Below are 16,392 nucleotides of genomic sequence, written 5' to 3'. Positions count from 1 at the left end.
ATATGTGCTGGCTGTTGAGAGCCTCTGTCTCTTTTCTTTGTTTTTAGCTACCCCTAGGTTATTTAGTCATACTGATTCCCTCACTGCTGTGGGTGAGGCACAACAAAATTGGACCTCTCAGTTAGTGCCCGAAAGGTTAGGGAAGTTGGATACCCATTTCAATCTCTCCTTCCCCTATGGGAGAGCTTGTGGGACAAAGGTATTTCTCTCAGCACTGTACCATACTGGCTTGGGTGGAGAGGTGATGTGGGTAAAGTGAAACTATTCTTCTTACCCTTTTAAATGTGTATTTTTTCTCATTCTTGTGCTTCACCTAGGTGCTGTAACCTCTCCCTGGGATATTGGAGCTCTTTTATTTTCAACTGTGAATGGTTGTTAATGTTTCTGTGGGGGTATGAGGGCTGGTACTTCCTATTTTACCATCTTGCCGTTACTTTCTGCATCTTTTCTTTGTCTAATAATTTGTTAAAGATAGGAAAACAATCTTCAAATTGGGATTGGTATTTATCAGTTTGACTCAGAAACTCAGTTGATTTGAAAGTTAGATCTTACTCACCTTTGCTACTAAAATACATATTAACTTTAGCAGATTTAGGTCACTATTGTGTTGGAAGAAACACTTAAGTAATCTAGAGGCTCCCTTTGGCCTGCCGTTCCCTGTCATGTCTTCAGGATTTCCTCTCCAAGTTTTCCAGGCTTGCTTTATTATTCTCTTTCATCTGTTATATCCTGGCAGTGCCAGATTCTCTGAGTGCTGAATTGTCAGCTTACTCTTCTGATAACCAGACTCAGTCTAAAATTCTACCATGCTAATCGGAGAGAACATAAAACTTCATCTCTTCTCTTGATACCAACTGTCTTGTATGAGAGACCTTGTGGAGACTATGTTCTTTAGTGTGTGTATGTGTTTTATAATTTCATATGGTACAAGTGAGAAGATAACTCTATTAGATGTCAGAAGGAGTGAATTTGGTGTCATCTGTTAACAATTACTACTAGTGCTTGATTTTGGAAAATTTCGTTGTCTTTCTGATTATTTAATTTCTTCCTCTTCTAAATTGGTAGGATCAAATGAGAAAGCATATGTGTAAAAGCTATGCAAACTGTGAAGTGCTCTTCCAAGAAAAGGCTCTATCTTGTTTTGTTTTTTTGCTTCTATCCTTTCTTTTATTCCTTTCTTCTCCCCCTCACCTGCTTTCTCCCTTCCTCCCTCTCTTTATTCCTTCCTTCTCTTTTTCCTCTTTATTTCTTTCATTTTTTTCACGTCTTTCATCTTCCCCCCCTTGCTTACTCTCTTTCAGTCAAACTTCCTTTCTTTTCATAGCCCTTCTATTCTTCTTACCCCTCACCTTCACACTTCAATCCTTTAAGGATATACAATTGCTCACAAAAATAAGAGTGGAGGAGGCAGAATAAGGGAAATATAGAGCCATCAGATGATAACAACAAGGGAAAAGTTATAACGAGACTGGGCCAAAAGAAGAGAAATATGATTGGATAAAGTATTCCCATTGTTTTTTTAAAAAATAAAACATACATTCTTCAGGAAAGACAATGATTTTTCTGGTCATTAGGTCTAAAGAATATTTCTTAGATAAATCTTCTTAAGAGAGGCACACAAATTGTGTTCTTAAATTAAAGCAATGGTGGCTTTCCAGATGTTTGTAGTATTCCTGAGGGCATAAGTCTAGAATCTCAGTTCTGTTTGGGATTGGAGCATAGTCTCGTGGTTTAGCTTCTTGATAAAAATATTTAAACCAGGGATAAAATGTAGAATATAAAATGCAGCCTTAGTTTCCCCTAATGGTGTCACATTAATAGTAATACCTCCTAGTTAATTTGTTCTTGCATCCCTCCTGATCATACTGGAGTTAGTATTTTCAAAAGTCTCCCCAATTATAATTTGAGGCATCAGGCCAATTTCATAAATGTTCACAAACAAGTTGACGAGCATTAATGGCCACACAAAATCAGCTGAGTTCTCTCTCTCTTGCTCTGTCCCCTCTTCCTAAGTCTTTTGACCTTGAAACTACTTCAGAGTTTGTACTGCAGCCATTATAGCCATTGCATCTCTCTTATCCACTATTAGTCATCTTGCTGAGGTACCAAATCAGGGTTGCTTGCAACCCATGTCTTAAATTATTCATTGCAGAAGCAGTTTCTTCAGTTTACTTCTTCAGATGTTTTCCATAGGGTATATTAATGAGTCATAGGTCTAGGTCAGGAGACAGGTATGCTCCCTCCTCTCCTCTGAAACCTAGACTCCTTCCTCAACCTTCACCTAAAAATAAGCTCATTCATACAAATGCGTGAAGGCACCTGCCCCGTCAGTTCACCATCTATTCTCACACGTCAGAGCCCCACAGTGAACCCACTTTAGACTCAAATTGGGAACCAGTTATATCTTGAAGAATAAATTTGAATATTTTGATTCAATTAAATTGAATAAAATAGTCTTGAAAAATAAACACGGTCTCCAAATGGTACTCCACACATATAATTTTTTATACCATTAAAAGCATTTTGATTATATGTTGAGAAAATTGCAGGCTAGAAAAGAGGAAAGGTTATTCCTTGAAAAACCTAATGGATGGTGTCCTGAAAAACATGGTATCGGATTCAGCGATTATGCCTTTGGCTGCAAGTGACAGGAAACTCTGACTCAAATTGCCCAATTTGGCAAAAAGACTACAGAGAACAGAGTTTCAGCTGTGGTAGTACTTTAGGGTGCTAGATTTTCTTCTATGTAATTCTCTTGGCTCCACCCTCTCCCATTTTGCCTTCATCTTTACCTTATTCTTAGGCAAGAGGGTAGCATCTGTTACAGGGGGCCCACTGGAAGAAGTCAACATACAGAAGTAAGAGCGTGTATCTCTCTTTCTATCTTTCTCTCTTTCTCTCTGAGTGAGAAAGCTCTTCCCTGACACTGCTAAACAAATCACTATTTATGCCTTACTGGCCGGAATTAGCTCACATGTCCATTCTTCTTTTTTTTTTTTTTTTTGAGATGGAGTCTCACTCTGTAGCCCAGGCTGGAGTGCAGTGGCACGGGATCTCGGCTCACTGCAAGCTCTGCCTCCCGGGTTCACACCATTCTTCTGCCTCAGCCTCCCGAGCAGCTGGGACTACAGGTGCCCGCCATCACGTCCAGCCTATTTTTTGTATTTTTTAGTAGAGACGGGGTTTCACCGTGTTAGCCAGGATGGTCTCGATCTCCTGACCTCGTGATCCGCCCGCCTCGGCCTCCCGAAGTGCTGGGATTACAGGTGTGAGCCACCACGCCTGGCCTCACATGTCCATTCTTAAACCAATCATGTGTAAGAGGAACTAGCTTAATTGGCTTAGAATAATTACGTGTGTTAGATGGGACGTTAGAGAATTAACTACCAGGATCACTCCGATGCTTATGAAATTACATAGTAGTCAGCTGTTTGTGGGCAATGGTTAGATACCCGTGGCCCTTGCCTTTTTGTTCCTGGCCTCATGGACACCTGGAGGTATTCGTTGTGTTATAAGCCCAATAATTTGTGCGTAGATATCTTCAAACTTCAATTATAAGTCTTTTGGGCTTTGTAATTCCTTCCTATATGATATTTAAACAGAAAATTAATCAAGTCAAACATCATCTATCCCCTATTCTTTCTGAGACCTTTATCTGTAACTCTGATCTCTCTTAGGAGTTTTGGTTATGTTTATCCAATTATCTACTGGACATTTACACAGCAACATCTGCGGTGTATGTGGTGGTTTGGCACTATCTCCATTCCGGCTTTCTTCTATTGGGTCTTCCTAAATTTCAGAGCCAGGAAAACTTTTAAAAAAAGAAAAAACATTGAAACAAAACAAAACACTACATTTTCCAGACTCCTTGTAGCTAGGCTTCTGAGTTCAAATGAGGTTCTGCCTACTAGATGCATTTGTGTGAGACTGGGCAGGCAGAAATGAGGAAGGCCATGGTCCAGCTGCTTTGGCATTGTGCTGTGACCAAGCATGGCCACTGATCCAGGCTGAGCTTTCTGCAGCACTGGAATAGTGTCTACTCAATCACTTTCTGGCCAAGAAGAGCAGTTGTAGTGACAGCACCAGCTTCATATGTGATTCTGGATCGCAGTTAATAGTGATGGATTTCTGAAGTCAAGAATTAGTGGCAGCCTCCTGAATCCCCATCTCCTGGACAGGGTCTTATCAGCTTAGTAGTATTCTTCTGGATTTATTTCTAGAGACCCAGCTTAGAATCCTCTCTCCTAGTGCTCCCAATTATTTTTAAGTATTTAATTCCCTGTTTTAAATTATTTTCTGCTTAAATTAACTCAAATATTTTTGGCTGCAACTTGACTGATACAACAGTTTATTGTCACTTAAAACTGAATTTGTTTTTAACCAAACAATATTCATCTCTCTGAACTAGCTCTTACTTCTGATATCCTTAAGTATTATCACCCAAGGTTATCTTTTTTTCCCTCACCCATCTTTCTTGTTCATAGCCAATCAAATCCTTCAAAATGTCTCTTTTTATTGAACCTTCCTTCCTACTTTTAATACTAGCATCAAGACTAGACATTAGCACTCCTCTGGCCTGGAATATTTAAGAAATATCTTGGCCATTCTTCTCAACTCTATTTTCCTCTACTTTTTAATCTATCATGCCCCCAAGTGTGAAATTTACCTTCATAAAATATTGTTTTTATTATATTATTGCTACTCAGTGATGTCTTAGTCTGCTTGGGCTGCTATAACTCATCACCATAGATTGGGTAGCTTAGACAACAAATACTTATTTCTCATAATTCTGGAGGCTGGAAAGTTCAGGATCAAGGTATTGGCTGACTTGGTTCTTGGTGAGGGCCCTCTTCCTGGTTTGCAGATGGCTACCTTCTTGTATCCTAACATGGCAGAGAGAGAATGAGAGAGAGAGGGAGAGAGTGCAGAAAGGCTCTCGTGTCTCTTATAAACCATCACATCTGTTATAAACCATCACAAGGGCTCCACCCTCATTACTTAATTGCCTTTCAAAGGCCCCATCTCTAAATACCATTACACTGAGGATTAGGGCTTTAACTTGTGAATTTTTGGAGGACACTTTCAGTCCATAGCAGTGCAAGAAATCTTAATTGATTTTTCTAAACTTTTAACCTTGCATTCTGTGTTTTCTAAAATCTTGTCCAACTTATTTTTAAGACGTATCTTCTTCTCAGGGGAGAAGCGGGTAATTTGTACACTCTACTGTGTGAGAGGTATTATACTATATGCTTAAGGAATTTCATTAAAAGTTAATAGCAGTCCTTCAAAATAAGTACTATTCCCTCTATTTTCCAGGTGAGCAAACTGCAAATTAGGTAAGTTGAGAGGTTTTCTTTTCTATTATTTTTATTACACTTTAAGTTCTAGGGTACATGTGCACAACGTGCAGGTTTGTTACATAGGTATACACGTGCCATGTTGGTTTGCTGCACCCATCGACTCAACATTTACACTAGGTATTTCTCCTAATGCTATCCCTCCCCCAGCCCTCCTCTTCTAATGTAACACGGCAAACTAATGGTGGACCTAGGATACAAACCTACACTGAGTGGTTTCAACACTCAGCACAATGTATATATGTGTAAATTTCCTCCCAAAGTTGTTATGGTCTACTGAATATCTCTGGAACATGCACATTGCAACTGTTGGACCTCTGCTCTTACCTTTCTTTCTTCCCTGTTTTCATACAGAATTGCCTTTTCCTCCTATTCATCTTCAATTTTAAACCTCACTCCAAATAGTCTCTTCTCTATGAAGTCTAGTTTGAATTTTTCAGGTAATTTCTGAAATTCAAGTCCTTTATCATCTGGCTGATATGAGTCTTATGAAATCTCATATGGGCATGTGATATTTTTTACTTAACTTATTTATCTTTTCATTGCATAAGTCTTGGCTCTTCCAATAGTCATGGGGTTCCTTAAGGCAAGGATGGCATGCTATAATTCTGCGACACTTCTATATACTTATAAAATGCAGTAGTATTTGCATTAATCTTGGAGCTAGCAAAACTAGTTCTCATGCCACCACTTACTAGCCTTGAGACCTAGACAAGGCGATTAATTTTTTTCCCTCTAATTGTAAAATAGAGCTATAAAGGGATTCCCTCCCTTCGTCACAAAGGCATTGGTTTTCAGCCTTTAAGATTGCAGTGAAAGCTACTGGCTTTCTCTGGCAAGCAAATGCACTTGTGCACAAATATACAAACAATTGAAGGAACTTCTTACCTCTTGAAGCAATTCATAAACCTAGGTTAATATTTCCCTTCATAGGATTACTGTGAGGATCAGATAAAATATTTCATGGAAAAGCTGTACATAAATTTATGAAATGCTACATGAAGTAAGATGACACTCAACTAAGGATTAAGTGAATAAATGAAGGAAAGAAATTTAAGACTGGTAGAGATCTTAAGAATTCACCAAGTTTATCCTTTCTGTTTTCAAGAATGTTTTTCTTGAAACTAGTTTAGATGATTATTATAGAGAACTCAAGAGAAAAGAATACCTGCAACTCAGACTTACTGTAATAGAACACGGTCAAAGATTTCTTTCTTGGGTATAAATTAGCATATCTTCATAAGAGATGTCCAGTGAACACGTGAAAAAAATTGCACACTGATAAAGTAATGCAAATTAAAACAGTGAAATATTCTTCATGTATCATATAGTAATTAGTAAACAGAATAATAATTGTGCTGGGCAAAAAAATGGCATTCTCACATGTTGTTAATGGAGTAACATTGGTTTAAGTTTTCTGGAGGACAATTTTGTAGTAGGTAAAAAGAAGCTTATATTTCGTTACCTATTTATTAAGCAGTTCTATGTTTAGAAATCTCCTCTGTGATGCACCCCAAATCTCCAGTTATAAAAAAGTGCTGAAATATTTTACAAGAGTGTTATTGAAGCACTGTTTATAAATATCAAAAATTGAAGACAATGTAACTATTGAATTAGCTAACTAAATTTCAGCATATTCATATGAGGGAATACTGTGTAGCCTTTTAAATATTATTGTAGAATAGTCAATAATGTAGAGAAATATTCATAGTAATTTGCTATAAAAATAAAATGTATAAAATTATATGTAGAGTACAGAAAAAAGAATATGTTTTATGCATAAAAAACAAACCCAGAGAGGACATTTACCAATATGATAATAATGATTATCTTTGGGTGAAGAGAATGGGAGTTTGTAATTTTATTCTTTGTTAATTTGTGTTTTTGCCTTTTAAAAGAGTAGGCATGCATCAATTTTATAATAAAAATTATAAAAGTTGTTAAAAGATGGTTACATCTAATCTCAGTTCCTCTTGCTTTTTTTTTTTTACATTTCAAGGAAATGGAGTACAGTTGATGATCATCTTCCATATAGAACACCAACATAATTTTTGATCTTTAAAAAATTACTTCATATGTGGAGCGAATTATAACCAATGAAAGTTTAGTTTTTCCTCCTAATTTATATCTTACTTGTCTTTCATTGGTCATCTTTTGGTATAGTAGTATAGTACCCAAAACATTCATTTGAAGTTATTAGCCTGTCTTTTTAATTTTTTAAATTTCTTTTACATTAATCTAGGAAGGAGATAAGATTCTTTTCCTAAACTAAGATTTTTATTGTGCACAGGAGTTGAGGTAATCAGTGGCATACTGTAGAATAAAAAGTAATTGAGATTTAGAATCCGAAACCCTGGTTTGGCATTCTAGCTCAGTCTTTTTGTAGTTATATAAACATTTTAGCAGTGTTTAATCTCCCTCAAAGTTAGTTTTTTAAATCTGTAAATGAAAATAATGACACATGCATATATACATTCACACCTAATTGAATCAAAAGGCTGTGTTAATGGTCAAATGAGATAACATATTTGGGAGAGCTTTACAAACCTCAAAGTCCTCTACACATCTAGTTGAATTTGTTCTCTTATTGAGCATTGGCAAAAGAATGCAGATACACGAGGAGAAGGAGGTTTCGGAGAAGCAGAGAAGCCACTGTCTTCCTGAAGCCTCAGAAGTGTGGATGGATGATGTTAGTATATACCACAGTGTGGTGATGTCATGGCTTCCTATTCACTTCTACTGCCTTTGCCCTTCCTAACATCTATGTCTCTATTAAACACTCAATTAAGTACGCTGAGAGAAAACTTTCACTTTTTAAGCAGCCTATGTGGGCATGGGTTTACTTTTTACCATCTCTGAAAATTGACATGTGGCTAAATCATTTCACCTCTGGTGGCAAAGATATATTGGACTACACGCTCCTCTAATGTGAGAAAGGCAAATCCAATTTAGTAGAGGAGGGAAAGAAAGGAATGGTGACAAATTTCTACATAAGTGGCTCATGTTGGCATGAGATTATCTACTATCCTTTTATTTGTCAAGTTAAAACATTTGAGATTCAGGGAGTTGGAGTCACTTTCCACCACACAGTTTGTGGCAGAATCAAGACTCAAGTTTAGGTCTTCAGAACAAAACTCAGTACGTCATGTCCTTGTTGTCTTCTGGGCTCCATTTCTGAGACTCACCAATAGCTTCAAGATCAAGGTAGACAATTTGCTATTTCATATGTTACTCAGAAAATGTCATCAATCCTTTTGTGTGGGGATAAGTGGAAATGTCAAACAATCTTAAATTGGCAGACTTTCCCTAATCACACAAGTTAAAGTGATCATGACCTAGTGAAAACACTCTTTGGGTCCTACCAGTTGATTTTGAGACTCAGTAATCAATCATATATGCTGGTGATTTTGCTTTCTAGTGGCCAGATATATCTGATTCTGTTTATTTAGTGGTCTTAGTGTAGGAAGATGAATCTGAATCTCGGATTGCCATTTTGAATTTTTCCTCTAACCCTCACTCTAGATTTTACCAGGGGGATTTTCTTTCCTTTTTTGGACTGCAGATGTGAGTGCGTTAAAGTTTCTAGGGACAGAAAAGATAAGTGGCTGCTGCTTTGTTTTCTCTTGCTTCCTCTATATATGAAACCACTCCAATAGATCTGCAGGAAGAGATTTAGTTGCAGATGGCAGAGGTCAGTGTCTTGTGTATTCAATGTAGTCAATAATAAAGTCAGGACTTATGCTAACTGAATGTTAATAAGGAAGCACAAGGACCTTGGAAAGTCATTATGTCTGGTCATTTGCTTCATAATATTACTCCAACAGGCTCGGGAGGCCAATGCAAGGAGATTTTTAAACAAGTAACAAGAAAAGGCCAGAAAAATAAGGAAACGATTGAAATGCTGCATAGATTGTAAGATTCATGTAATATACTACAGCTCGGCAGAAGAATTTTAAAATGTAGTTTATGTGTAGCAGAGGGAATAGTATTATTTCTTATTGAAGGAAATTTGGTCTTTATCCAAATGTACATGTTGTGTTTTTCTTGTCTAAATACTATGATTCCTTCTTAATATATATAGTGGGCTTCTACAGGCAGTAATTACAGGTACTTCAAATGAAGTTAGTTACATAAAACTAGTAACTTTCTTTATGGGAGAATATTTATGCATCACTGCATTTGGATAGGTAGGGAGGAAGAAACTTAGATTGAGTGACTGGTATAGGAAAAGTAAATAAATGTAAACCAGCATCTGTCTCTTATTCTCTGTGTTTTCATCTCAAATTTCATTTCTTCCCAGTATGAAGATTAACACTGTATCTGTGCATTTAGTCCAGGCTTGGGTTTTACCCTTTGTTTCTTTCTAATCCTTCATTCTTTATCCTCAATGGATGTTTATTTCCATAAAGCTAAGAAGGAAGCCACAATGGTGCAAGCAAGACACACACACACACACACACACACATACTAAACTTGTCATTATGCAATGGTAAGGACCAGAGAAGTACTATCCATTGCAGCGTTTGCAAGGAGAAAACATCCCAGTTCCTCAGATGAGGCAGGAGCACAGCATGATCTTTTGTTCCTACTAATTTGTAAGTCCTAGGAGATCTTCACTTTATCAAAGGACTGCCTATCACCTAATGTGAGAAAAGAATCGCAAAATGTTAGATTTTAAAGTAACTTAATATTTCTACCACCTGCTCTTGTTTTTATATATCTATCCATCCATGCATCCATCCATTTATTCAATGTTTCTAGAACCTCTGTACTAGAACTGCAGATTTGAAAATGCAGCTCTTGAGAACCTCATTGTCTAGTGAGAGTACAGACATAACAACATTAGAAATATGGTAACTCCTATGTCAATAGCCACACATACAAAGTGGTCTAGAAGCACAGGGGAAAGAGTAGCTTAAACTCAGAGTTTCAAGAAGTGACATTGGAAGTAGATTATAAAGGGTAATGGGTTAAAGGCATGAGAATAAGGACAATTAAGGAAATCACAAAGGGAGAGATATGGAGACATGTTTGGATAATGATGAACAGAAGTGAGAAGCTTGGCAGTTGTGTGGAATGGAAGTGGAGGCTGAAAATGTTCTCCTGAGCCACATGGTGCAGGCCTTGTTTGCCTGGCTATGGTGAAGATAATCTGAAGACTAGAGCCATTAAGTGTTTCATGATGTCTTGCAGAAGGTAATAGTGGAACCATGGTGAGACTCAAGGTCTTATCTTCCATAAAGTTCTCCCTAACAAAGGATCAGCTCTTGCTACCTCATTTTAGCAGAAAGGGTGGAAATAGTCAAACTCAAGTTCCTTCTATTCTTCTAGAAAATCCGTGCCTAAAATTCCCACACACATGCACACAGATATAAAAAACCATCCAAAACAAGTGTAGAGCTTAATGAATTATTTTGAGCCAATGATCATTGTAACCACTATTCAGGCCAAGGAATAGAATTTTTCCAGTCACTGCAGAAGTTCCTTTAGGTACCTGATCCTAATTACAATATCCTGTCTTACCTTCTATTAGTCCCTATTTTTACTTTTATAGTAATCACTTCCTTGAATTTCCTTATGGTTTATTACTCAAGTGTCAGTCCTTGGATACTACAGTTTAATCTTGCCCATTCTTTTTAACTTGACATCTCTTTTAAGTCCTGTTTATCCTATAGGCCCCCTTCACCCTTTCACTTTCTCAGAACTTACCTGTTGAAGGACTTGGGTTACTTAGCTGCAGAGTTACCTGCAGTCCAGATTTTGCTGATGGCAGACTCAAGGTACAATATAACAACTTACTCTATCACCTTGATTTCCTAGACGTTGTCAGCTGCATCTCGGCTTGATCCCTTTGGTTTTGTGTCACTTCACTGAGAGACATATCAAATCTGGTTTTTGTTTCTTTGTGATGTCAGCGGCTGTTAAGGCTCAATACTTAAATCTATTCTTTCACTGGGGGCTAAAAAAGAGTGTTTTTCTATCATTTTGTTTTTACTTATTAGCTGAAAAAGCTTTTAAAGGAGTTGAGTCCCCTTATCTATCATTTGTTTATCTAGTGACAGACTGCTGTCTTTTTACTTAATTTAAGATAAATTAGTTCATATGAACTCATGGATTTCAAACATAATTTAAATCTATTTCTTGGTTTTCAATCTGTTGCAATGCTTATCCTTATTTGAGTTTACATTGTTTCATCTTTGGCCAGTGAGATCCTGAGGAATTGATTTCTGAGACCTTTTGCCATGACCCTAGTAATGTTACACGGACTCTTTGCTAACCATTTGATATGTCAAGATGTTTCAGGGTCATCTCGTATATTTTCTGATGCTGACCTGAAAACAGCTATATTTTGAAAAGCTCTGCTGCTTGATTTTTTTTTTTATAGAGATGTTTTTTCAAAACCACAGCCTAAGTACAAGAGAGCCTTATTTCTACTTGGCTGATCATTGTTTCTTGGCCTTTTCAGTGGACAGAGCTAGGACACAAACATACGCACTTTGTAATATGAATAATATATCATATGCATTATATGTTGTATTATATAAATACAAAAATATAAAATATTGCTGAAATAAATATTTTAGTGTAAACACATAAAATACTTATAAATTCATACCAATATTTCCAATTTATATTTAAGCTTAGTGTAGTTTAATTTATCTGGATCTATATTATATCCTTGTCTTCTGAATTCCACACCAAGAATTTTAGTTCTCAAGGGCACAGGAGTAATAGAATTAGGAAACCCCATAATTATTTGTTTTCCTTTTTTATACATACAATAGTATGAGAATAACAATGCTAATACTACCATTGCCAATTCTAAAAAAACTGAAAAGTTTATCATTTGTTTTATATATGTTAGTCTCGTACTCCCCACAGTTTTTAATAGTTGTACTGGATTTATGTTATTAGATCACATAGCCATTACATACTATAATTTCTCCCGTTTAATCCTCACTTAATTCTATAAGTTGCTACATACTTAATGTTTTTCACCAGTCTCTACTGATTTTGGTTGTTTGAAGCTTGTTCTGTAGTAGATTCCTTGAGAAGTACTCATGAGGAGAATAGAAACTGAACTATTATCGCTTGCTGTCTGTCTCCTGTATATTTGAATGTTAGTTTTTCTGAATATAAAATATTTGGTGCACTTTTTTTCTTGAGTGTTTTAAATCAGTTATTCAGTTTTTTTTTGGGATAAACTGTTTTTGAAAAGCCTAATGACAAACTAATAGTCCAATCTATTATGTAAGTCATATGTTTTTTAGTCTAGATTCCAAAAGAATTTTTTTCTTTAAATTCCTGTTCTTTTACGAGAATATTTATTTCTTGCTTTTGGTTATTCTGGGTTTATATTTTCAAGTATATATTGTACATTTTCAATATGTAGTTTCAAGTCTTTTTTATTTCAGACTTTTTTTTGAATTATATTCTTGAGAATTTGTTTTAGTGTTATCAATACTGGTTTTCTTCTTCAGGTATTCATATTATCTGTATGTTGGGTCTTCTTAACTACTTCAATATTTCTCTCTTTTCCCAGATCATTTTCATCTCTTTCTTCATTTGCTTTTGATGTTTAATTTTTTTCTCCTTTTTCTTCTATTTATTTCAAAGTATTGTTATTTACTCATTTTCTTTTAATTAAGTCTTCACTTCTAAAACAATTGTTTCTTAATTTCTAATTATTTCTTGAGTGTTATCTCAGTCAATTATGCTAATTTTGATGTATGTTACTGTCATATTGTATTACTTTCTTAATGACTAAATCATTTTGAAGTATTATGTAACAGTTTTGATTGCTTTTTGAAATTTTTTTTCTGGCATGCTTTTCTTTTCTATAGTTGTGCTATACAATATAGTACCAACTAGCCTCATATAGCTATTTACATTTTAATTAGTTAAAATTTAATAAAGTTAAAATTTGGTTTCCTGGGCTTATTAGTCAATAGTCACATGTGTCTAGGAGCCACTATGTTGGATGGCACAGATATAGAACATTTCCATCACCAGGAAAAGTTCTATTGGGCAGACCTGAACTATAAGGATGTTATTCTGTTTCTGATTTATCTTTTCTCTTATAGTAAGTATCTAAGATATAGACTTCAATGCATTCCTGCTGCTCATTTTCATGTTAATTTAGTTTTTTGAGAATGTTAGAAGGAGCCTTGGTTCAGATAGCTGTGCAACTTTATAGAACTCCCTCTTCTCCTTTTGTTTGTTTGCTTATTTTTATGTTGTGCCAAGAAGCGTGACAGCTTGATTTCTGAGATTTCTTGCTAATTTTCTAGATCAGGACCATTTCTTTTCTTTGTCTTTTTTTTTGGTCCATATCTTGCTTAACTTTTAAAAAATTGTATTTATTTATTTTTAAAGAAGGAGTGTTACTCTGTTGTCTACAGTAGTGCAGTCATAGCTCATTGCAGCCTCAAAACCCTGTGCTCAAGAGATTCTCTCACTTCAGCCCCTGAATAGATGGGACTGTAGGCATGTGCCACTATGTCTGGCTATTTTTTTTTCTTTTAATTTTTTTAGAGACTGGGTATTACTATGCTTCTCAGGCTGGTCTCGAACTCCTCACTTTAAGCAATTCTCCCGCCTTAGCCAGGATTACAGGCACCACCCACCATGCCTGACCTGCTTCATTTTGATCCCACTGTCACCAGTTTCTCCTCGGTATGAGTCCCTATCCTAAAAGACACACCTGGCTGGTCAGTTTCCAGTGTGCACAGTGGCTAGACTGCTCCAGCTCTTTTAGGTATTTACTTATGCCCTTTGTACACACATGATACTAGATTGAGCAAAACTGTCCCAGTGTCATCCCCTATTCTCAAATTGGCTTGCCAAGATTTCCAGTAATATCTGCTGGCTATTTTGAGGCTCTCCTATTCTTAGTCCATAAACCTGTATTGTTTTTCTTTGCTTTTTCCTGCACTGACGTTGGCAGTATGAACATCTTGTGGCTGCTGGTGGCTTTTCCGCCTTGTGTGATTTTGGGGATTCACATCATGTGGATACCTTGCCATCTAGTTCTATTGTAAATGTGATCTATGTGTTTTCGATCTGGCTATCTAGTTGCTCTGACTGTTTTAATGGGATACATACATGGTCAGATCCATGGACCAATTCCTTTGAAGAATACATTATTTAAAAGTCTTCATAAACTTCTCTTCACGATTATCTTGCTTTAGTTTGAGCAAAGTACTAGGTTTCCATCAGGATTTGACTGAGGTAAAAGGTTGTTATAGACCATGCAGCTGTTCCCTCTTTCAGATGTTCTCTACCTTATTTATTGTGGGTGGGGCTCACAATGGCTGAGTTTTTATTGCATTTGAAACTACATTGTAAGATATTTTTCTGCCCATATTACGTCTACTACAAACACTTATTATATGTTGCTTAGTTGGCTAGCTGCCGAAGTTTTGCACTTCCTTCTTGTTGTTTGGAACTTCAAGATGTATCTGAGACTTGTTTAAGTGGGAACCTTGGTTAGATATATATTTGTGTGTGTATACATATTTGTGCATATGCAGTAACTCTTTGTAAAAGTTCAATGTTGAAGTATTTTCATAGATCTTCTAACAAGGTTTTTCATCTTGGCACTATTGGCGTTTTGGTCCAGATTATTCTTTTTGTGGGGGGCTGTCCTGTACATTGTAGGATGTTTAGCAGCATCCCTGCCCTCTACCCACTAGATGTCAGTAGCATCCCCCAGTTGTGACAACCAACAATGTCTCCAGACACGGCCAAAATCTGGGTGAGAGTGCAGAGGGTGGGTGCTGCAGCTGCTGCTGCTGCTGGAGGTGGTGGTGGTGGTGGTGGAATGGGGATTAACCCCTGTTGACAACCATGGTCTAACAGTTCTCTCAGTTGATAGTTAAATAATGGGCAGAAGGAGGAGCAATTATTTATATAAGGTCACACTGCTATGTCAGAACTGTTTTCTAGACTCTCCTGGAAGACATTACAAAGAAACAGATAATTATGTCTAATTATATTTCATCTTATGAAAGAAAATGTTTAAAAGATTTTGGTAATCAGGATAAAGACCTTTTTTTTTGGGGGGCCAAATTGTTATTTTGATGGCCTCTACTGTGGATATTTATTGCAAGAGGAAAAAGCGTTCACTGTTGCACCTTGGAATGTAGACTAAAACACTCCACAGGCATGCCTTTGGACTTTGGAGAAAATTGGGAAACAGTTGTTTAGATAATAAGATTCTGTTGGTTTGTTGATTTCTAGTAAGACAATTATTTTGAGATTGCCTTCTCTTTTGGAATTTTCTTTGACAGAGTTGGCCAAGAAGAAGAGGAAGAAAAAGTACTGATAAATATTCCTCATCACTAAAGACTGCTGGGAAAGCAGCCAAACTGGTGAAGAAATAGGGAGATCGGCGTCTTTTTTAACTGGGGGCAAGAATCCTAAGTCCGACTTGGTAGTGCCTTTCTCCATCACCATCTTTTGGAGATTTATGACAATATGTTGTTTTAAACCCTGTAACATCTTTAAGACAATTGGCAGAAATGAGAACGAGGGAGAGAGAGACAGACAGACAGACTGAATGAGAATAAAAGCACTGCACTTATTAACAAGTTCAGCACAAGTTTATTATTAAATGTTTCTTAAAGGTAGCATCACTGATTTTTTAGTGTTTACCAAATATTGATGTTTTTATTCTCATGTTTTTCCTGAAACTATAAGTTTTAGATATATTAGAAGAAGAATGTGGGTAAGACTTTGCTGTGATAAAGCTGCCCTATAATTTCAGGTTTTTAAAAATTACAGAGTGGTATGAAAGCATAAAATATGTTTTTTAGATTCAACCATTTTTTTCTCTAATGCTGTTCATGGATGTCAGCCAATGAGACCATTTCACAGGTAAGGCTCCTTCAAAATATATCTTTTCATTGCCTGAGAAATTAATCATTTTCCCCTTACGGGAATCCAATATAAATGCTTCTCAGATTGCATTTTACTTATTGGTAAATGGCATTTGAATAACTTGGAAGAGAAATAAAGCAAAATAGAAGGGCAA

This window comes from Symphalangus syndactylus, chromosome 10 (assembly GCF_028878055.3).
Source record: "Symphalangus syndactylus isolate Jambi chromosome 10, NHGRI_mSymSyn1-v2.1_pri, whole genome shotgun sequence".
Lineage (NCBI taxonomy): Eukaryota > Metazoa > Chordata > Mammalia > Primates > Hylobatidae > Symphalangus > Symphalangus syndactylus.
Note: the sequence above shows the minus strand (reverse complement) of the source record.